The sequence below is a fragment of the Adiantum capillus-veneris genome, chromosome 21, assembly GCF_014529385.1.
Source record: "Adiantum capillus-veneris isolate H3 chromosome 21, ASM1452938v2, whole genome shotgun sequence".
NCBI classification, from domain to species: Eukaryota; Viridiplantae; Streptophyta; class Polypodiopsida; order Polypodiales; family Pteridaceae; genus Adiantum; species Adiantum capillus-veneris.
The window spans coordinates 128,914,355-128,938,863 of NC_140951.1; the positions used below are offsets into that span (position 1 = coordinate 128,914,355).

Below are 24,509 nucleotides of genomic sequence, written 5' to 3' on the forward strand. Positions count from 1 at the left end.
AGATTTCAACCCATAGCATTTTTGGATAGCAGAAGAAAGATTGCAGATTTCAGCCCTAGTGTCGGCCTCGTCATCCCCCCCGTCGTCGTCAACATAGCCTAGACTTGCATCAGTCTCATGCATACCATTTGTACCAGATTGTGCAAACATAAGTAGACCACTCTCGCCAATGAGAGCGGGACCTTCGGAGGAGGGTTTTACAACGTCTCTGGTGTCGTTTCTCTCTTCTCTCTCTATCTCTCAGTCTCATATACTTGCACGCACAGTGGCCATTCACTTTGTTTGTGGTCATAGCATTCTCTCATTAAGAACGGAAGGCTCTACCTTCTATAAGAATAAAAGGAACCTTGAGCACAATTCGGAGCACTCATCTTGAGCAAAGCCTAAACATTCATTCTATTGCACCTAACAACGACATACATACCACGGGCATTTTCAACCCCGATCAAAAAGCCTGCTGCATACATTCAGAATCCAAGAAACAAAAGCCAGCACTGGTTCAGCTGAGACTATGCGGCATCCACAACGCAGCCCCTTGTGGGCGATATGAATCAAGGCGACGGTACGCAAATAGATACTGCTTAGTCTGTTAACAACCTACTCTTCCTTAGCACTCAAAAACCTCCACCTGCTCGGACTCGGCTGGATGTTATGATGATTCCACCTGTGTCCTAGTGCAATGGTTCTATGCCACAGCCCACTGCGGGCGCCACTAAATGCCTGTGTCAAGTAGTATGGGGGCGAAGCCCTGCTGTAATGTAACCTGTTGATAAGTCTGCTGCTCGCGGCCCCCTGTGAGGGATGGCTCACAGCCTACACGTTTCCCCCCTGGGATGTGCCTGTGACCTGCCTATGCAGGGGCGACCTGTGTACCCGGCACGCAGTCCAGCTGTACCGAGGCGTAGTTTTCCTGGCTCTACGCTCTGAGCGCCTGCGTCGAACCCGTAGGTTCGATAATGAATCATTATGCATGTCTTTTGGCCTTAATCCCGTCAGCGCCTGGAGTACCCTTTCACATCTAGCCTCATGACCTATCCTTATTAAAACCGCAAGGGTCTGTGCCCACACAGTAGCCCTACTCGAGTTCTCAATAACCCTTTCCACCATAGGGCCTTCCCACACTGGAGGCCTCGAAATAGGTAAACATGCTAGCATCGAGGGGCCGAGATGTAGTGAAGGGTCCCGAAGAGTGCTCACAAAATGGGACCCGTAACACTCACCCCTCCCCCAAAAAAGCTCGATGTCCTCATCGAGAGCACCTATTTCATACAAAGAGCAGTAATTCCCCTCCTCGCGATGGGGTGTACATTGTCCAGTCCCAGGTGCATGCATATACTTAGTGTCCTCCACCGTCATAAACGCAATTAGCCAAACGAATCCAGTTGCCTCACATAAGATTTGACTGTCCCTATTCTCCATCCTTGTGCTGTCCTCGCATTGCATCATTCCCGCCAATATACCCAAATGGCTGCTGAGTATTGAAGGCTACCTTTTGAATCTCTTTGTGCATTCATCACTGTCGTAACGAGGAGGTATCCACCACTCATCCATGGTTGGTAACAGTGCAAACTGCTGCGCTTTTGGACCTCCCGTGGGCAGGTCTGTTTCGTTTGTTCGTGTCGCAGTCTTTATACTGCAATTCACTACCGTGCCTTGCCTGGGACTGTCCAGCACCCCGAGTATCAACCATACCAAGAACGTGAACACCGTTAGTGTGCCCATTTCGCATAACTGAATCACCCTTGACTTGTTTCATCGGGGAGGTACCCACCTCTTATCCACAGCTGTCCTTAGTTCCAGCTGCTTTTCCGTCCAAGATTGATCACCTTGATCATTCATGAGCATTCCCGCAACAGACGGCTTACACGCTCTCCTCTGTTTAACCTCATTCCGATTCAGCATAACCTGCTGCCTGGTTGCCCCGCCAGTTGATACACACCAGTACATGTGACCAATTGTTGGCCCATCGACTCGGGTCTATCCTGTTCATCCCTTGTTTGTCCTACGTGTTTTTTCTTAGGGGGAATCCCTCGATCATCCCTTACTTGTTTTGACATGCTGTTCCACTCATGACCACACATCTCACCAGACATCTTAGTTGCTCGTTGCCCCCCCGGCTCAGCCCGGTATATCTCCGTGGCGGTACATTGCTGACCATCCAAATGTGTCCCTTGCTGCCTCGTACGCCTGGTCTTGTGTTGAGCACACCTAACCCATTTCGCATGCTCTTGTAATTCGCCCCATCGTGGGGGAATCCAACGGCCATCTAAGGCCTGCATTTGGATCAGTCCCTGTTGATCCATTAGGTGTAATCTATGTCTCCGTGCAATGCGCGTACTAAGACCAGAACACAGCTCTAATCCCGCTGGCTTCACCTTGCATCGACCAAGCGAGTTCCACTGTGCTGTTATCTCTGCACTTATGCACATGTGGGTCATTCCATATTCGAATGCATCCCAGCATTGGGTACCTTCTCCTGGGTCCCATACGAGGCCACCTTGCCCTTTGTCCTTCCAGCATAACCGTCCTCGAGGAGTTACCAAAGCAACCCCGAGACTTCTTTTGTCAAACGTCAGTACATCCTCGCGTACATCGATCCTTAACAGGGTTGTCTCTGCCCCAGTACTTGCCCGTCCGGTGTTTTCAGTCACCAACAGGGTTACCAGCCCTGGCTGCCATCCGCAAGCCCAAGAGCACTCAATCTGAGTACATGCCACGAGTACACTATTCGAGACTCGAAGAGGGGCTCTGGTCCCCTTACAATAACCAGCAATGCAGGTCTGCAACCTCCATTCTCCTGCACCACACATCTCGGCTTCATCCTTAAGCATGCTTCCACAACACACTTGGTTCCATTGCGATGGCGCAAGGCTTCTCGAGCCTCCGGGCTCTATATCCTAGAACCCACATAACCCCACATCTTTGCATAATATTTTAGTTGCCCACTGAAAAGTACGACCTCCCCGAAAGGCTAACCCCGAGCTACGTATGTGTATCTCCACTAAGGACCAGCTGTTGCTGGTTACATAGGTGCATCCCAGCACTTGTTGCATTTGCACCAACTCCACAAAACGGATCTTCGCAAGACCCTGATCTCAGTATATTCCATGAACCTCAATACACCTACTTGACTAGCCACATTGCCAGATATACTCCGCTATCTTGACTCCATTCGTGACCACTTGCATCGATGCCCCTCAATATCGTGTTTGTCAATCCCACACATACTCTATCTGGTCGTGCTTTACCTGGAACTGAACTCCCAATGTTTCCCGAAACAAGCGTCACTTGACTCGATGGGTCCGCACCAAACAGCTCCCCTTTGCAATACATCGCCCGAACTGCCTCTTCCAACATGTGTAACCCCCTTTAACGACCATCAGTTGTTTGATCTCGTAACCCTCCATGTAGTACAAAAAAAATTTGTGGTTCCTCTGCTGTTCCTTCCTCAACTCTAGGGCTGAACAGGGCTTAGCCTCATGCTCAATCCAAGTACCATAATCGTTTGGCATCTTGCCTAGTGGTTCCAAATGCTCTTTCTTGCTTCGATTAGGATCAGGTAACTTGACCCAGATCCCCACTTCTTCTCTTGCATCTGGTCTCACACCTGGTTAACAAGGTTTCAAGTCTTTCAGCGGACTCTGGGAGCATCCCCTCTTCCAAGGAGAACGACCCTGTCTCATGGCCTAAAAGCGCATCCACCATCTCTGGTCTTACATCCCGCTCAGTCATATCTTCCCACAGTTCCAACACACCTGTTGTTTCTGCACCAGGCACCAACCAATCCTTGGTTTTCGATCCATACATATGTGCATACGCTTGTGTTCCCCAATCATGTGAGGGGTGGGAGTCGTCAGGGCCCACCTAACGCTCCTCTAAGACTTCCTCATTCAATTCCACTACACGATGCATGTCAGCCTTTTCCGAATTCAACATCCCCATGCATTCTTGCACTCCCCAAGCACAATCGTAAAGAGGGGGAACAGGGCCAGTCGGGCACTCATCAATATGGCTCTCATTCGAGCAATCTTCATCCAGCACATTCGGCTTGAAAGCCATCAATTCCTCATCCCGGGAAGCATAAGAGTTACTACAAGTATCCACATCTGTATTAGTAATTACCACCGTCATCAAGAATAATCCCTTCGGTCGGGAACATCGCATTCAATTTCTTGGCCAAATACTGTTCCTCCATTTCAACCTCAACAAACTAATCCTCATCTCCTGTCATTTCATCCCCACACGATGCATTCGCACTCCTCTTTTCTTCCACTTCTTTATATGCCTTCGGTTTTGCGGAAGGGCCTCCGGTTTTGTCATCCAGAAAAACATTGCACTTATTGGGCACATGGAGTGTTCGCCACCGATGAGGAGGTTGTGCCGCTATGCAAGATGTCCTCCTGGAGTATGTGGGCAATCAACATCTCAACAGTGAGGCCAACTACTGAGGCTTGGGTTGTAATGAAAGGTCGCCAGGAGTAGGGTAGGGCAGCAAGTAGTAAGAGGTGTAGGTTGCTGTTCTGTGAGTACAACAGCAAGAAGGTTCTTTAGGGACGTGACACGCGTTATGAGATCCTCATGATCATAGGTTTCTCGTAGGAGATCAATGGGCTGGAACATGTAGTGTTTACAATGTGGCACAATATACTAATCTTCTTATCTCCACCCAAATCCAAAGTTGAATTTCCTTCTGCTTCAAAGAAATCAGCACTAAAACTTTGTAGAGCTAGTGTTGCAAGCAGAGGGATTGGAGGAGCAGCCTCATTAGGGTTCCTCTATATGATGCCTGTCTTTATACTCTTTTGCTTGCAAAGTTGCTTTCTGTCAACTAGCACAGACTACAAATCAGGTTCAAGATCTTGCATATACTTAGTGCCTCATTAAGGTTCCTTTGTCTAATGCCTATCTTTATACTCTTTTGCTTGCAAAGTTACCACAGACTGCAAATTGTGTTCAAGATCTTGCATATACTCAATGCAGCATTTCTTTTTGGCCTCAACTCCTCTGCAGAGGGCAACTGGTCGTGACAGCAGCAAACTGTTCGTGAGCAACTCCACGCACATCGAGGCAATGCATTTCAGGTCAGGTCGTCAGTTTTTTCTTGTCTGCATCATTTGTAGGCAGCTTGCAGCAAGAACAGCAGTTGCAGGTTAGTTTTTGAAATGCACATGCAGCAGCTTGTCAGTTTTAGGTCTACATGTGTGTAGAGCAGCAGGCGACAGGTTGTAGCTCATTCATTGCAGCGGCAGCAGTCATTTTTTGATTGCGAAGAGTCATTTTCAGCAGTGGGTGACCCATAATTACATGGGTCTGAAACGCATTACAGAGATTGGTTGATTGAACAACCTGGAAGGCATCAATTAAAATTGCGATGTGTCTCAGTGCGGTCTTCTGGCACAGTAATCCTGGAAATGGTAGATAAGAATGGCTTTTATTTCACCGACGAGTTTTCGCTTACGTTTCACATGCATTACTATCGGCTACTGAAGTGGATGGTTGCGTTCCCAATGCTGGGGATGTTCTTTACTTTGCAATGGCTTCATCTTGAAGAAGGCATTACTTCTCCTCCGTCATTCTCAAGGGATAGATAACACTTGGTCCTTTTTCTTATCAGCCTATGCAGATAAAATAAAGTGGAAGCTTTGAAATTCGAGAAGCTTTTGTCTGCATAGGAGTTTTTATGCTCAGACCAGAATGCTAGAGAAAAAGTCTCCGCATCAGCGATTTCGCTCTTACACAGCTCAATCCGGTTAAGCCAGAAGATAGGCTGATTCAACCTGGTCTATTCTTCAGTCTTTGTCGGGAGTGGAGGTCTTGATAGCATGCCTTCAATATATTTTGGTGTAAGCTCAACAAGCCAGCCATATCTCTCAGTGATCAAAGGGATACAGAAGTTTGATTCCGGCCTGAGTGAGGGGATGTGGTCTTTGTTGTTCAGGTATATTCCCCATCTGGGTTTGGTTTGCATTGCCTCCTTGAGGCTTGGATACATAGGTTTAGGCTACAGCTAACCCTTTCCACCATCAGCTTCAGCCCTCCGCTTGGGCCCTTTTCGTCGAGCCCTTCCAGGCTCCCTTTGTCTAATCAAATCATCCCTACTTTCGGGCTCTTTGCTGACCAAAATTTGTAGCTTTCTTCTCGGTGTTTTATCCTCAATTCAGCCCCAATTTGGGGCCTTTTGCATCAGCCCTTGAGGGGCTTTCCTCACTTTCCAATTTCAGCCCAGCTTGGGGCTGATTTGGGTATAGGTATTTGAGCAGGTGACCCGGGCTCCATACATCCGGGGTTGTTGGGAAATGGGTAGTGCAGCTTGAGTCGGGGTGGAGTTGTGGGTTGGGCTGCATAGAGAGAGTAGGTTGGCATCAAGACTCGCTTCAAAAAGTCTCTTATCCTGTACTCATCTCCACCACGCATGTGGTTGAGTTGAATAGTATAAGTATGAGCGATGATGGTGTAGATGTTGGTGCATCTGTGACTCTCTCGAGGCTCTTAGAAGTGATGCGGCAGTGCTTGAGAGAGAGAGGATCCCATAAAACATCAGCTTGTGCTGCTTTCATTGAACAGCTTAGATGGTTTGCTAGTGCCCAAAACATCAGCTTGTTGATGCGGCAGTTGTTGAGCGAAAGAGGAGCCCATGAAACGTCAGCTTGTGGTGCTTTCATTGAACAACTCAGATGGTTTGCTGGTGGCCAGAACGTCAGCTTGTGCTGCTTTCATTGAACGGCTCAGATGGTTTACTGGTGCCCAGATAAGAAATGTATCAGCAGTGGTGGAAACATATGTACAATGAGCCCGATCTCAGATTTGAATCCACTGTGGATTGCAAGCAAGTCGGTGTTCAAGGTGATGGATACCAAGGAATCAATTAGAGAAATAAAGGCTGTAGGTTTCTTTGTGGCTTATAGGAAGGTTGAAATGGAGAATGAAGAATTACTATACTCTGTGTTTCTGCCATGGACACTAAGTTTGAGTATGTAAAGGAGTTCAAGCAAGCACATAGAAGAAATGATGGCATTGCTCTTGTAAATGCAGGCAGGAAGGTCTTATTTAGTGAGAAAGATGGGAACGTAGTTGTAAAGGAAAGCTCATTAGTTTTGCTGGTGTGGGGCCTAAGCCTATCAGTGCTAAGAAAACTGAAGCATTTTGCAAAACAAGGAATGGAGCGAGGAGACATTGCAAAATGCATGTGCCATGCTCAGGGATATTGGCCTATTCTGGATACTTTTTGTGTGTTTGCTAAGACAGATGACATTGTATACAGTAGTGAGGCTTACACTGGAAGTAGTGAGGCTTACACTGGAACTCTATCTAATGAAAGCGTGAAAGTGGAAAAGTGGACAAGGATTTGCCCATCGACAGGGCGTCCCTGCGATCTCCTTCATCCAACCATCTCTCATGTTTCCTTGGCCCATTTATTCTCAATGTTGGTAATTAGCCCTATGACCAGGTTTGCTTACAAGTGCACCCTTCAGTAGAATCAATGGACCAACAATCCATGGTGACCTGCTTCACTGTCATGGGCACCTTTGGTTTGTGTGGTCATCAAGGGATGAAGCTCCTCGCTGCTCAATGTTTTTCTAAGAAGGCTCTTGGATGCACACAGACTCTTGAATCTGGACAGTCTTTGATCATAGACAGAATGAAGCCGCCCAAGACTGACTCGGAGCTTATATTTACACCAGAGCTGCATTATAGAACACCACAATACCTATCCTTGTACTGTGTTTGGATGTAGGCACATTAGTGTAATGGCGATATAACTATGAGGGATATAACTTCGAGAGCCATCTTAAGGGGTTAGGGACATCCAGCCCTCTGATTGCATCGTATCTGGCCAGCCAAGCCAGGACTGGGAGCTCCAGCAGCCCATAACTAAGCTTCGGGCATCTCTTACCAATGGGTACCTCGTCGAGGGTATCATAGCCGAGAACTGGCCATCCATGCCATCCTCAGCCCCATACATGTGCGTCCATAACAGGACTTGCACCCCTCTTGCTCAACTGCATCCTAATGGCGACCAATCCCGGAGGGTCCACCTCGGCCCAGCGAATAACCCATACGAGAACTCTGAATACATTCCCCTTTGAATCTCCATAACCACAGCCGTGATCCAATCACCGTGCATCTTTTCGTCGAAGGGGCTCGCGCCCGCCATGTTTCCATAGGACAGACCTGGTGGTCTCATAACCGACGTTCCTCACATCTTCATACACTTGTCATGCCTTCCCTGGATTTGCCTGCGTAAAATCCCTGGCTCCTTCAATAATACCACAGCCTGCCTTCTCAACTTACTCTCATCCTGATTTCGGTCAGGTTCAGATGGTTCTCCTCGCAACCGCTGGCCGCTGGCCACCTCTGTCCATACCCGTTCTGATTAGGGCAGTTAGCCCAAAGGCTATTTTTTGAAAGCTCAAAGGAGAGCTATGCCATGTTAGCGAAAAGACACAAATGAGATCGCGACTTTAAATCGCGATTTTTCTCTCTACCACTTTCTCTGCACCCGACGTTCAATTCATCTGCTTTATTCAAAGTTAAAGATGGTGCCCCATGAGGCACCTCCAACATCCCTTCCTGCCTTCGATGCCAACCGGCCAAGCTGAGTGGGGGTTCCGCTTCATCAAGCAACTCTTGGACCTCTTTCTCAGTTCCATCATCCAACACCTTCCTAGGCATATGCATTCCCATGGCTCCTGTTTCAGGCGCAAAGCAACTCCCAACTCGTAGATCGCTTTGCCCTGCACTTACTTGCTTCTCCCATTCATTCGACGAGTAGAAGTCAACAGTACCCGCCTGGCACTCCCCCCCACTTCCTTCATTTCTCATACTGAGCTTTGGCTAGTTCCACTAATAAAATCTGTCTCTTGTCGTCTTCTGCTTGGAGCTGAGGAGCATGGGGGTAAGAGTCAAAGTTGACTCTACCGCTTGATTGCTGACTTAGAATAATGCTTCATTAGACTCTGGAATGGCGTAAGAGTACTGCGTTCCACATCATGTCTTTGAGGTGGGGAATCACGACGTGTCTCAAAGTTTCACCAAACTTTGAATACATGATAGGGCTGCAATGTTTGGTTTTTGTGCCTGCGAAACTTTTCTGCCTCACCGAGTGAGAAAATGTAGCAGCAGCAGAACATAAAAAACTGTCTATTCTGACCTCTTCATCATGCATATGAGGATCAAGTGTCGACGTTGGCAGTGACGAAGGAGGGGAGGGTACATCTTGCATGATATCTGCACATGTATCCAAAATCCGTGATAGATTGATAGGGATAATGTCCCCATGTCCATATGCTACCCTTGCAACTCGGGATAAGCTCCCTTGCCCCTTGAATGAGCTTCTGCTCCAAAACACAAGTGAGACATCTGTATTCGGCTTTGGCATTATCGTGATAATAAATAGCTGCACCTTGTCGAGCCAAGGTACCAAAGGTAATTCACTAAGCACATTCTTTTTGGCTGAAAACATCACGTGTCAGGCCACCCTACAATACTATCTAGTCCCGCTTCCATCTACTCCCCGTTTTTTTAAAACGTGCTTGTGTCCTCACAACCAGCTTGATGGAGGTGAACCAATTGTTTGTAGTTGAAGGAGTTTGTCATCATGGATCAGAGGAATGAGCTGATCCGTCGTTTATCAAATACGAGATGTATACCCGATCAAATCGCAAAGCTGATTCCCAGAAATGCATTGAAAAACATAAAGTGAATCTAGACCAAGTTTAGTGAGTTTGCAATGTGTCAATTTCTGAAGTTACTCCACCATATATCAGCTTATGGTATGATTTGGCATACATGTCAATCAAAGCTTTGTCAATTATTATGTTGTTTTTCATCAGATCTTGAATCTTTTGCCTTGGTCGACTTCTTGTTTCCTTGGTTGATTTCTTGTATGATGCCACATTCCTTCCAAATGCAAGGATTAGTGATTAGGAAAGATGTTTGCCTTTGCTATTTTTTTAAAAAAAATAGATTAGGGCTTTCACCCTGGCCTTGCATATACCTTGAGATAAGTAGAGTCCAAGAGATAGCATTGCAAACATAAAGCTTACCAAGAACTTGTGTGTTGCCAAAATATATCACATGCCACATGTGTCAATCAAAGCTTTACCAAAGCTAGTCAAGCATTGTTCTCTTATCATTCCTTTGGTAATTAGCATCAAATTATATATAACTCTATATTCTAACTTCTTAAGTTTTACCATTTGCTAGTTTACAAGAAGCTCTTCAACATCTACAAAGCAACTTGACATTTGACTATAACACAAGGTATGTCATATTTAAGAATATTTTAAACACACATCAGATTTTAATATTAATATTTTGATAACCACAATAAGATCAAAAAGATTTTCTTTCCAAATTAGAATATTAGTCTAAGCTCAATATAAATATTATACATATCGATATAAATATTATGAAATCTTAAGGTTACCAAATATACAAAATAATAATAAACAATACGTAATTGAAGATGAAAACAAATAAACTATTACCCACGACGAAAGCATCCATACTAAAACAAAAAGCAAAGCATATCAAGATTATAAGACATTTACGTAGAAAAGAAAACTTACTTCCAACTTTTGACATTTTTAATTTAGATTTTGATTCATGGGTAAATATTTGTTCTAATTCGATCAAATCATATAAATATTGTTCCAATTGTGGAAACTTATTTTTTAAGTATGAAAAACAAAACTTAAAATATATAGAAAAAACAAATACCTATTTACGAGGATATGAATTATCTAATCCATATCTAACATCATTTCAAAATAACAAACAAGACAATATAGAAATTTATAACTGCTCCAAATGTTTTCAAAACAACATTAGAGGAAAATATTGGGTAACTTATCACCCGACTTATATAAAAAAAATACTAACAATGAATGTACATGAAGTACAAATGCTATCTACTTTAGATATCTCTTTAAATATCAGTAAAAAGATAACATCTATAGCCATAGGTAATATAAAACAAAGATCATTATTAGATAATCCTCTATTTTCATATCAAAATAGTAATGATTTATTAAATATTCTAACAAAAAACTCACATGAAATAAACACACTATTGCTCTTTTTAGTAAAAAATAATCCATGAGTAAAAAAATTCTATACTATATATGAACAACCACAAAAAACTTTAGCAATTCCTATAATTCCTTCTAATGCAATTACTACTTTACTAAACAAACATGCATCATCTTCTCCTTATGACTTAATGATAGTAGCACACAATACAAATTATCTAGGTATCTTAAATCAAGTAAACAACACACAACTAAAATCACAATACAAAATAAGTAAGTTATCTCATGGTGGGGTTATGTATGAAAGATTAAAAAAATAAATAAAAATTAACTTATATGTAAGTTTAGATGGAGTATCTAATTTAGAAGATATTACAATAGAGAAAGCCCTATTTCCATTTCTATTTCCATTAGGATATGGAGCTCATGATGGAGCTTTAAAATTTCATACATATCTAAAAATGAGAATAGCCTCATTCTTCTCAATATTCACTTTATACAAACCATACTTATTGATGATGTACCAACTACGTCAAGCTTTGATAATAGCAAATTCAACAAATTTAACAATGCTACAATCAGATATAGATAAATTCAAACTAAAAAATCCACATGCATCTGAGCTAGATACCATACGTTATATCATAAAACACAATATCTCTTATTCAATTCCAGGCTCTCCGTCATGGTATCGTAAGAATTTAAAAGATTTATTATGCATGGTAGAGTCATTTGGTTTACCTAACTTCTTCTTAACCCTAACTTGTGACGAAGTATCTTCTAGTAGATGGGTAGAAATAGAAGATTTAGAAAAAATTATCCAAAAGATAGACTTAAAACTCAATTGGACAGATTGTCTAGCCGAGTGCATGATGATTTTTCACAAACGATTACATACATTTTTAAACAAATACATATTTATTCCTAATGGATTATTAGGTACCATCAACCACTATCTAATACGATATGAGATACAAAATAGAGGTTCACCACATGCACATATAATGCTATGGGTAGATTCAAACGATATCGATCGAATATCTTTAGAGATAGATAGCCATATACCTTATTTACATACAATAAATAAATTTGATCCAACATCAATTGAATATAAATTGCTTAACTTAGTTATCAAAAAACAAATACATAATTGTAGAGAATCTTGTAAAATAGAATTACAAAATAAAAAAATCAAATGTAAATATGGATTTCCATACGATATTCAAAGTAATCCTAAGACAATTATTCATGAACAAACTCAACGATGGCTTTATTATAGACCAACATTAGAACACAGAAATGTGGTCCCTTATCATGCAGGAGTATTATTGTTATGGCAAGCCCATATGAATATTCAAAAAGTAACCAATACAGGATTATCATATTACTTACTAAAATATGCATTGAAATCAGAACCCATAGGAAAAATAGATATCGATCTAGAAACAGCGAAAACATTAGGATTAAATAATATTGATGATACAAAACTCAAACTAATATCTTCTTATGTATTAACAAAACCAATATCAGCAACCGAAGCAGCAATGGTGTGTTTAGAGATACCAATTATAAAAAAATAAGAAAAGGTAACTTATATAGATTGTTCACCTCCTAAAAAAAGACAAAAATATATACAAATTTTTTTAACCTCTATACTACATCCAATTGATCTATATACAACAAGACCATTAGAATTGGAGAGCTTAACATTTTATTCATACTTTCGTCACTATAGAATTAACAAAATACTCAAGCATACAACCAAGAAGATATGTAAAATGCATGATTTATTTGGAAATGAAATAGAAGAGTATAAACAATTAGTAAGATTTACCGATTTTCACCCTGTCCATCAAATGGAAGGTTTTTTTTTTACTATTCTATTAAAACATATACATTTTCGTAATGAAAAAGAATTAATCTCAATTAACAACACAGAAAAATCTTACTTTTTAGAATGTCAAATACGACAAATAATAAAGAATGAACAAGACATAGAGAATCTAGTTGGAAATTATTTTCAATTACATCTATTAATCGATGAATCTAGACAACAAATTACAAATCAAATACTTCAAATGAATCCCATACATAATTTAGAAGAACATTTAACATCAAATGATTTTATAGAAAAACAGATCAATATTAAAACTGTAGGAGAGAATCAATATGATCCAATAATACATCTACAAGAGCTTAAACACATAGAAAATACAACTTTGACTAAAGAGCAAAAACTAATATACAATAAAATTTTTGAAAAATCGGGTGGGTTACATATAATAAATGGAACACCTGGATCTGGGAAAACGTTTCTAATTCAATATATCACATTTCAATGTATAACAGAAAACATAGGAGTCCTCCTTACAGCAACCACAGGAGTAGGAGCTACAAGACTTAGTCGATTAGCACGTACTTCACATTATTTTTTTTGTTTACCTAATAAAAATCAATTATTTCGTTCTAATTTAGAACCAAATGATATTCGTTCAATTAAAATAAGATCTTTTGATGTAATTATAATTGATGAATTCTCAATGATGACATCACAAATATTACATACAATTATACTCCAAATTTCAGAAGCTTGTAATTTATCTATGCTAGAAATATTTAACACTGAAAAACTACTTCTATTTGGAGATATAGCGCAATTGCCTGCAATATGTAATTGTAAAAATAAAGACTTGATATGCCAAAAATGTGTAATAACAAATTCTACATTTTGGAAATTAGCTATACACCACACATTATATACCTCAATCCGTCATTGTTCAGATCCGGACTTCATTGAATTCTTAAATATAATCAGACAAAGTAAACCATCTAAATCACAATTAGATAAATACTTAAAAGATACATTTATACAGGAGAAAGATTTAGAACAATATATAGATAAAGACACAACTATATTATGTACACATAATAAAGATGTCATATACTATAATGACCTCATATTATTAAAGATATTCAACCATTCCAATATATTCAATATAGATATTTCTACAACAGCACATCATATACTAGAACTACAACATTGGATAAATGATACAGAATTTCATACCCTATCCAAAGTAGCAATAGGGGCATTAGTAATGTTTACACAAAACATAGATCTAGCAATAGGTATAGCTAATGGAACTTTTGGGACAGTCATAGATATTAAATATAACAATATAACATCTATTATAACAAAACTTATAATACATGTAAATCATACACAACAAAATGTAACTATTAGAAGATCTAAATATAAAAAAAAGACATACAATGGAACATAATATCATAAAACATCTTTTCCACTAACACTAGCATATGCAATGACTGGACATAAATCCCAAGGATGTACTATCTTTGGTAAGTCATTGTTAATAATTCGAAAATGTTTTTCTCCTGGACTATTATATGTCATGTTGTCTCGATCGACTAATCGAAAGAACATAAAAATATTGAATTCAATAACAATCGACGATTTCTAAATACAAGTAATAAACCACTATATATATGAAGATTATTGACTTACAAAAGTATACTCCAAAGATTAAAACAAAGGTAACGTATGATTAATTATTTTATATCAAACTTAAGGTGCTATAATTTATTACTAGATTGATATAAAAAAACTATTAATAAATTCATTTTTATATTTTTTAGATTGAAAGCTAAACAATATGGAGATAAGCTTTTATCTCTAATCACATACTTCAATATTTATAACCTTAAATATATAAATTGTGTTAAAATAGATTAGGTCTTCAATTCTATCAAAGATAAAGCAAAAGCCACAATAGACCTACAACAAAAAGAACAAGAAGAGCAACGAAAATAAAAAAGGCAACATAGAGAAAACTTCTTCTTAAGAATCAAACAACTTAAATATGCAAATATCTCGGGACGTGATCCAATAAATTATATTTATGGTTGGCCATCTTATGATGAGTTAAAACAATATATAGACGCAGCCGACAATATGTTTCAAACATGGAAAAAAACACATACTACTAAAGAACTCCCTGCAGATGGTAAATAATTCAGCTTATGTTTTAAAAAAATTACTTCTATTATTCATAATTTCAAATATAATTAATTCAAATACAATTACTTTGCAGGTTTAACAATACGAATTCTTAAGATATTCAAAGAAGATTATGAAGATATAATGCTTGAGCGATACGAAGCTCAAGCTTTACTAGATAAACACACGAATGGAATTTTAGCATATGCTATGAACTTATTGCATTTTGGCTACAACATTCCATTAGACTCTTTGAAAACTCTTGATAATAGACTAACTTCAATCATTCTAAAAGAGTATGAGCAACTATACAACGTAAAAAACAAACAAGATCCAATCACTTTGGAGAGCATTACAACATCACTAGATATGGAATTTGCACGAAGACAATATGACACTACTTGCAACTTCTTCATTACTATGAATCAAAGCAATGGTATAAAATCATAATTTCTTCTCTATTTTATAAATGATTATATTCTTCAAACTAAACAAAAAATTACATACCATTGTTTATAGATATGGATATAGCTAATAAAGCAGAATCATCTTTGCAATCAACTTCAATACCTATAGATATTCCATCCACCAGTCAAGGTACAATTATTACTTCAAAAATTCACATTTTACTCAAATACCAACAGGTTCAATAATATTTTAAATAAATTATCAACATAGTCAAATAATGCATTCTTACATCTCTCTCTCTCTCTCTCTCTCTCTCTCTCTCTCTACCCAAATGTGAATCCATTGTTTACTTTAAAATAACAATCTATATTTTAAAAAAATTAAATATATTTTAAATACCTTATATATTTATACTAAAACTCATAAAAGTTTATACAAAATCATTTTTAAAAGAATCTAATTGTTTTTTTTACAGAAACAAAGTCTCCCCGAAAATCAACAACTCCAGAAAATAAAAGTAAGATTTTTATTTATAAATTACAATGTATAAAATATATATATATATATATTGGACAAACGATTAATCTAAAAAGAAAGATTTTACAACATAAAAAACAACCTACTAAATTGATGATAACTGACATTAGCAGATACAAGCCATTCAACAAAAAGCTCACGATCGAAATTATAGATTCAACAACAATAAAGGACAAAGCAAATCACTTAGAAACACTTTATATTAAGATATTTAGATCCATTACTCCAAATGGATACAATATTTTTTCCGAAAATCCTTCTTCTTTTAATAAATACTATTACCTAAAAAAAGAGATCTTATATAATTTAAAAGGTTGTTATCTCTTTCCAACTCTCTCTCTCTCTCTCTCTCTCTCTCTCTAGTACTAAAGCTGCCCTAAAGATACACAACCCAAATACTTCTAATAAACGTAAAGTGTTGATTTTAGAAATATTTATTAAAAAAAGAAACATTATAGATGTAATCTATTACAAAAATGTATACATTTCACATTAAATCTAACCCTACACAACAACTTCACACTCAACCATTAGCTAACTGCCCCATACTAGTTGGTTGTGAAGCTTATAGCCATATTCCTAAGGAGTTCAGGAATAAGTTAGAACCAAAGAGCAAGAAGTGTATATTTCTTGGCTACAGAGAATCGGGCGAGATGGGTTACCGGCTTTGGGATCCTGAGTCCAGAAAGCTTATTTGTAGCAATGATGTGCATTTCAATGAAGCCAAGTTTCACACTAAGCCAGAGGAGATCAGAAGAGTTGTCTTCAGGGAAGATGGACCTAGTGCTAGCACATCAAGACAACATGGTCAGGCTCAGGAACAGCCTATAGTGGCTAGAGAGGCAGAATCAGTTGTGGTGAGACGTTCTGAGCGTGTTTCCAAACCACCTGATCATTATGTGCCATCTCTAAATTATGTCATGCTCACAGATTGCGGAGAACCATCTTGTTACAAGGAAGCATTACAAGTCTGTTTACTGGTAGGTCTCGAGGGAGACTACAACTCATGCTTTATGGTAGAGTTTACATGCTATGTACGCGACATCCATGTCTACAGGGGAGATTAGTCCCACTTCTATGTCCATGGGAGAGATTGGTCCCACACGCAAGTCTCGACGGCGTAGAGACTTGACATGTTGGCATTGTGGACATAGAGGGCACATTAGGCGTCGATGTTTTAGGCGTTTGAGACAACGGAGGCGATAGATGCGTGATGCAGATTTGGGCATGACAAATGCTAGTGAGATCAGTACGGTGGTTACTGAGTATGCTTGTGACATCGATGTCAAATTTACATCTAGCTTGTCTTCAGACGATTTTATGTCTACGGATTGCACATTGTCTTCACATTGGTTACTAGATTCAGATGCTACTTTCCATGTCACGTCGCATCGTGAGTGGTTTAGTACGTTTTCTAGTGGGAGACTTGGTTGAGAGCGGTTTTCTCTCGCCTTTTGTAGTCTTTAGACTAAGTTCTCTTGCTTACAGGCATAGTCGCCTTTAAGTGGGAGGTTGTTGGGGTATAGGCACCTGTGCCTTGCCTGGCCGCCAGAGTCTGGGTGCCCACTGACTTGTGTCTCCTTCTCTCTCTCACTCTCCGTCTGTGGTGCTCTCCGATCCCCTTCACCAAGTAGCTCATTAGAGAGGAACCCACAATTCCAATCCGGGTAGTTACTAGGGCTCAACCTAAGGGGAATATACAAAAAAAAAAGCAAGGAGGTAAGACACACCCAACAAACCTTTGAAAGACTCCAAAAAAGAACGACACAAACGGTACGATCTTAGAAGACAAAAGCAACAAAGGGAGATGAAGAGAAAGTTCAAAGAAGATAGAAGAAATGATGGAGACATCGTCATTAAAATTTAGAGAATCAAAACCAAGATCGGCAGGATCCGTGTTAATAGACAAAATATACAAACCAATCAACACAGCCTTGGAAGCTTTCCAAACGGGATTGAAACGGGTCAGACATTAGAAAAAAAATGAAAGAACTACCCAACACCTGACATGGAGGCCACCAAACTTGAATCTTACAAAAACTTAGTGCAAATCATGCAATCTATGTTGGAGAAACAAAAGCCTCAGCTAGAGTTGATACAAAAACCAACAAAAATTGAGACCAGATCGAACAAAGAAAAAATGCAAGATGATAAGGAATTGAGGAAAATTCTAGCAGGCACTGATACACCTGAATGAATAGTTCCAAATAGTGAGAAGAGGCTAGATGGAGTTCCCTTAGTTGAGGAAGATTGACCAAGCTACCTTTGGGAACGAGTCAAGGAAGTGAAAGATGGAAGCCTGACTCTAAAATTGGCTCCAATCAAAGAACTGTGGCTAGATCAACCACCCATGGAGTAGATGAACAATCTTTGTATGGAGATTTTGGATTAGAGCAGTCATGTTTATCAAAAGCTCGAACAATACTGACACTACCTTCATACCTAGGCAAAAATGAAGAAAAATTATTGGTCTGTAAAATGACAAAATTGAATAGACCAAAGAAAACTTTGGATGTGGTGATTTTGCAGTCAATTATAGTCAAATCCTATCCAATGCACAATCACATTGGGTGAGCTTCTTAAGATAAGACCACATCTATGGAGGGATCTACAACTTATCATGGAAAAGATGGGCTTAAAGAGGGTAACCCAAGAAAACCCAGAAGAATTGCAAGAATAGGAATTGTCGGCTAAAATTTTCAAGTTCGTGCCCATGTACAAAGTTGGGGATTATTATGAGGAAAATTAAGGAAACACGACCCTTTTGGTACATTACAATGGTGTAACAGGCATGGCTATTTGGGACAGTGGGGCAGACATTGTCATAGCAAAAAAAGCGATCTGGGAAGCTTGGGGAAAACCAGCAATTACACAAACACAAATGACACTGCAACTGGCATATGGGCATATTGAGAAAGCAATGGGCATATTGAGAAAGCAATGGGCTTACTAGAAAATGTGATAGTCAGCTCCTATGAAATTGACTACCAACACACTTTTGCCATTGTGGATTTTGGGAAAAAACTTAATTATGAAATCGTCATGGGAAGACCTTTTGTAAGACAAATACAATTGATCTAGGATTCGGGAAACAATTATCTTTACCGGAAACAAGTGGCATCAATTACTTTGTTAAGCTTGAAGGATCATTCTTATAAGGATTTATTGAGGACACCAATCCAGGAGTTGGATTTAAAAACCTCAACAAAAACTAAATTGCTCTCATGGATAAGTAAAGACACTCCAATTTGGATGTGTGGAGCTTCTGAGTGTGGTAGTTTATAAAGAGAAGGTTGCATCTTAGATCGAGAGATAAATAATGCAAAATACGTACCTGAACCCTTTCCTCAACCTTTGTTTGAACCATTTTGAGTGGAATCAAATTTTGGCTATATGGATGTATGCATTAACGAATCCACACCCACCCACTTTTGTGATGGGGAGGGTTATGACATAGCTCCTATATAGATGATATCTATTGAACAAATCGAGCAGCATGATTTCTTTGATCATTATTATGATGCCATAGATGAATTAGAGGAGGAGACACTTACAATGGAGGAACCAGACTCTGAAAAAGAATATGTAAGGGCCACTCTGCTACTCAGGGAGGAATCCCAAACTCTGAACGAACTTTTTCGAGCGATGATAAAATCGAGCGAGTTAATGAGAGGCACTTTATGAAAACACACATAGCCAAGAGTTCCTGCAAGTCACTCATTTATGTAAGTCATTCATTTCTTCACTTGAGAGACTGAATAAATTGGCCCTACACCTCCTAAAGATGGCGATTAAATTTACAAATGGATATGCTAAGCAAGATCTAGGCGCTAGCAAGACTGACATTGGACAACTCTTGAGCTTGTTATTTCTTGTGTCTTTCCTAGAAAATAAAAGAAACCTCATAGCTTTTCTCTTGCCCAAAGGAATTTTGTAAGTTTGTGAAAATCACATTGCTGGTATGGTATCTGCAGGCCTTCATATGCATCAAGGCTCGACCTTGCAGGTAAACCCCCCTCCCCCCTACTTTTGCACTATATTTGACTATTTTTCAACTCTTTGCTTAATTATAGGAGACCTTAGTATTTTTCAACTCATTGCTCATGGGGCAACATCATTAGGCGACTATCATGAATAGTTTAGGGTGCTGCAAATTGAGACCGTCACCTACTTGTTTCTATTTTTTTGGCCCTCAGTGTCCTCGTTGTATTTTATTTAGCTTTTATGAGAAATCTACCAAGATCCCAAAAGACAAAATTGAACGCCAAGTGCAGGCAAGAAGTTAGTGTTGCATCGAATACTACATGTTTATCTCCTTACGTTTCTTGAAAAGGAATTTTTTTTAAAAATCCATTAAGATTTTGTTCCCCGCTTTTTCTAATCCATATCCCTCTCTCTCTTTCATCGTGCATGAAATAAACAAAGACTCCAGAGTTTAGACTCTCTATTGCATGCAAAAAACCTCTCTCTCTCTCTCTCTCACACACACACACACACACACACACACACACACACACACACACACACACACACACACACACACACACACACACACACACACACACACACACACACACTCAGATGTGTAGTGCGTCTTTGATGACTCTATGGAAATTCATGTGATGTAGCCTCCACACAAAAAGACCCCGCTCCTTCTCAACAAGGTTGTGTCCACCACCACTTCCACATCTAGTAGTGCCACCACCATCCTCAAGTGCAAATATTGTTGGGGGCAAGGGCTATAACAGGGTTTTTTTTTTAAGTATCTCTCTCTCTCTCTCTCAGTGTGCCTCTGGAAAGCCTTTGATGAATAGATGACAAAAAGTGTTTCCATCCAACTCTTAACAATGTGTGGCCTTACTGGAGAGGTAGGACGAGATTCTTGTTGTGTGCATAACACAATGAGGCCTTGCTAGTTGTGGGCTACTATTGGTGAAAGACAAGGTGAGAATAAAAATTGCTAATCATCACAAATTTTCATTAACAACAGATGCAATTGTTCAGCCCAACTTTCTCTCTCTCTCTCTCTCTCTCTCTCTCTCTCTCTCTCTCTCTCTCTCTCTCTCTCTCTCTCTCTCTCTCTCTCTCTCTCTCTCTCTCTCATAGCATGTGTCAGAGCGCAGACGTGGGCAAAGCTGCAAGGCAAGGTGCATCCATGTGTGCACATCCCTCTTCTTTTGAGTATGATGTTACTGCAATGGGCAACATGGGAAGAGGGCACATGCCTCCTTGTGGTCTACGTCTCTTGGTTTATGCGTTAAGGATGGTGATGCTGGAACGGGCCATCAAACACAAGGGAGTTGTGCTCCCTAGTGTGCTCATAACGGTTGTAATAACGTTTTTGCTTGAGAAAAGGGCAAAGAAAAATTTGTGGGATAGTGCTATTAGAGGCACATTTGCTTGGGATGGAGCAAGGAGGGTGGTAGGGCAAAAGGCATGAGGAAGGTGGGAGCCCTGCAGCGAGCTCGAGGAACTGGAGGGGAAGAGAGGGAGGCTACACCACATGGATATGGGTGTGGTGATGAATGAAGAGATCCCTTGCCTCTCAAGCTCATGCAAACGAGCAAGGCAACCCTCTTCGTTGTTTGGCCCTTTTCCATGTTTCTCACTATCTCCCCCTATCTCTTTCTTGCCGCACTCCCCTACATACCTCACCCGTTGAGCTGGGGCAAAAGGCAATTTGGCATGTTACTCAGCAGAAGGGGAAGCAATACAAGGGGAGGGGGAGAGGGGGGAACAAGTAGATTTTTGGAATCTAGAAAAGATTTCATCTAATACATATTGTGGAGCCAGATGCACAAACGTCTTTTTCAAGGGAATCAAGAGTGATTTCCCTTTAGTTTTACTTTAGTTTTACCTGGAAGGTAATTCAAATGAAAAGACAAGGCCTCGTTTATTTTTCATGGAAGGTAATTCAAATGAATAGAAAAGGTGGTAGCCGGGTTGAGCCGGGGCACGCGATGACGCGGTTGGAGGGAGATACAGGTGGCGGGACACATGTCAAAGGTGGTGCATGCATGTGGAGCAGCGTATGCAAGGCAGAAGAAGAGTCAAGTCTGTTTTTTTCTTCATTCTTTGTGCGAAGCTCAAGAAGAAAGAAAGCGCTTGCAATGAACTAGCATAGCTCAGTACAAGCTTCACTACTTGCAGGTAACAGGCTCGAGCTTTAGGTGACAGACAACAGACGACGTTCCCAACTAACGTGAGGATGTGGGATCTTGTGAGATTTTGCCTAATAGATTGAGAGAGAACGATAGGATGGAGCTTTAGTGAATAAAGTCTTCTTTTTACTCTCTCTCTCTCTCTCTATACACACACACACACACACTAACTGTAAAAGTGAATGTACTTTTCTTTTTAAAAGATCTTCAATGTGTTTTTTCAAAAAATTCTCCGTCAAGAGGTCTATGTGCACACTGACACATACCCTTTGAGAAAAATTTCTTTTTACTACAAAAGAAGAGAGAGAGAGAGAGAGAGAGAGAGAGAGAGAGAGAGAGAGAGAGAGAGAGAGAGAGAGAGAGAGAGAGAGAGAGATTTATTATCGTCCTCGGAGGTCAAATATGACCTATGGGACCAAAGTTACATGTGATGTAGTATGTGTATGCGTGATGAGTGACTCTGATGCTCCAAAATTGTGGTGATGAGAGTCGCAATGGAGAGCTCACACTTTGGCTAGGAGAGGAAAGTGTGTAGGTCTAAGTTATGGCTGAAAATGTGAGAGAAGCAAGTTCGGATGTGACCAAAAGCTGAGCACTCTAGTAGAGTGTGGTACTCAGACTCTCGAACTTGCAGTGAGCATAATGTACACAGTCGATTTGACTCTTCTCCACTGCCCTAACGCCCTATCTCGCATCGAAGGAAATGGGAGCTAAGCCGAATGGCTGCAATAGTGCGTATCGCCGACAAGGGGATAGACTCAAGCATGTAACTGTGAGTATGGTTTCCTCTTTCAGCGAAGAACATGGTTTTGTAGTTGGGGGCAATATGGGTGGTGTAATGTATGAAGCGTGACCCACCGGATTTCTCCCAAGCCATAATACATTGGCGTTGTAGAAAAGCTTCATTCACTTGGGCGTCAATTGAAGCATCATGTACCAAGTGTAATGCATCCCATCTCCCAAACCACTTCTTTATGTCTTGCATCCATCCGGTGCTCAAGATCTTGCTTTTATGCATCTTTTGAACTTTTTTGCTTGCTTCCCATGCAATTGTAGGAAGTCGATGTGAGGGGTTTTGACGCATCTTTATCATGCACTCCACAACCCTTTCCATGCCCATAACCTCAATTGGAAGACATCCCGACTCAAGAAGTAGGAGCATATATGGTGTTTGTGTCTTCACTTGGAGAAAGTTTGTGAGAAAACACTTTTGGACATTCTCAAACTCTTTCCAAGTAGACTTTGAGATGCTCCTGCCCCACACTTCAACTCCATAAAGAAGAACCGGTGTCACCAATGCATCAAAAAGATACTTCTTGAGAACCCAACACTTGATGTTTCCCGCATTACACATGTTCTCAAATGCATAATATGCTCTCTTTCACGCTTCCAAATGATGCATAGCGATCTGGCTCTTTCTCATCCATTGAAGAACGATTATACAAGTGAACTTCCTCCAACTCCCTTGAAATGTATGGCATATCAAATTGTTGAGTATCATGTTGCAATGTTTTTGTGCGAGCATTTATATCCCCAAATACAATAACATCACCTTCACCTTTGAAATAAGCAATTTCCTCTTCTAAATCAAAAAATGGATGATCTCTATCCGTGCAAGCATAAAAGGGAGAATCATGATGAGGAATGTAGCAACCGGCTACAAAAATGGGTGCTCTTTTTGGTGTCATAATTTTCAGCCATACATAACATTTGTACTTGTCATCTTTCACAATTGATACAAAATCTTCCAATCCTTTCTTAACCATACATTCTACCCCTCCTTGTCCTCTTTGTTGCTTAAGATTCTTTGACCACATCAATGAATGTACATTGTAATTCTCCAAGCCGTTAATCCTTTGTGTATCATGCTTCCAAGTTTCAACATGAAGTACAACATCGGCTTTGCTTGTTAGTTCATCAATGCCAATCCTCGCATTCCATGGGTATTTATTACAATTCCAAAAGCATATTTTCAATTGTAACGCGGTCTCATAGGTCACACATCCCTATTTGCTGGAGGGACTTGCCTCCTCCTTGGGCACATTTTCTTCATGAGAGATCTCCTTGTTTTCCTTATTCTTTGTCTCATATGCCTTGCGATGCATATTTTGTTGCTTAATATAGTGCGATATTCACATACAAAACATTTTGTATCCCTCAAATAGATCCAACTATTATCAAGGATAATCTTTCGCTTGGTCTCATCCGGCATGGTGCATACAATTGGTTGTTCTCCCGAGCGAGGATCTCCTTGCTTCCCCATTCTATGTGCTCCATAGACCATAACTCCAGACATGCCAAAGTCGGTTTTGAAGAAATCTTCAATTACAATGGCAAGAGAAGGAGGTGTCT

The 24,509-nt window shown here is 40.1% G+C and overlaps 2 pseudogenes; both read right to left on the bottom strand.

Moving 5' to 3' along the window:
* Nucleotides 1-1,485: 1,485 nt before the first annotated feature.
* LOC147431715 (uncharacterized) lies at nucleotides 1,486-4,210 on the bottom strand (annotated as a pseudogene).
* A 3,786-nt stretch (nucleotides 4,211-7,996) lies between these two features.
* Nucleotides 7,997-8,892, bottom strand: LOC147431716 (uncharacterized; annotated as a pseudogene).
* Nucleotides 8,893-24,509: the final 15,617 nt, after the last annotated feature.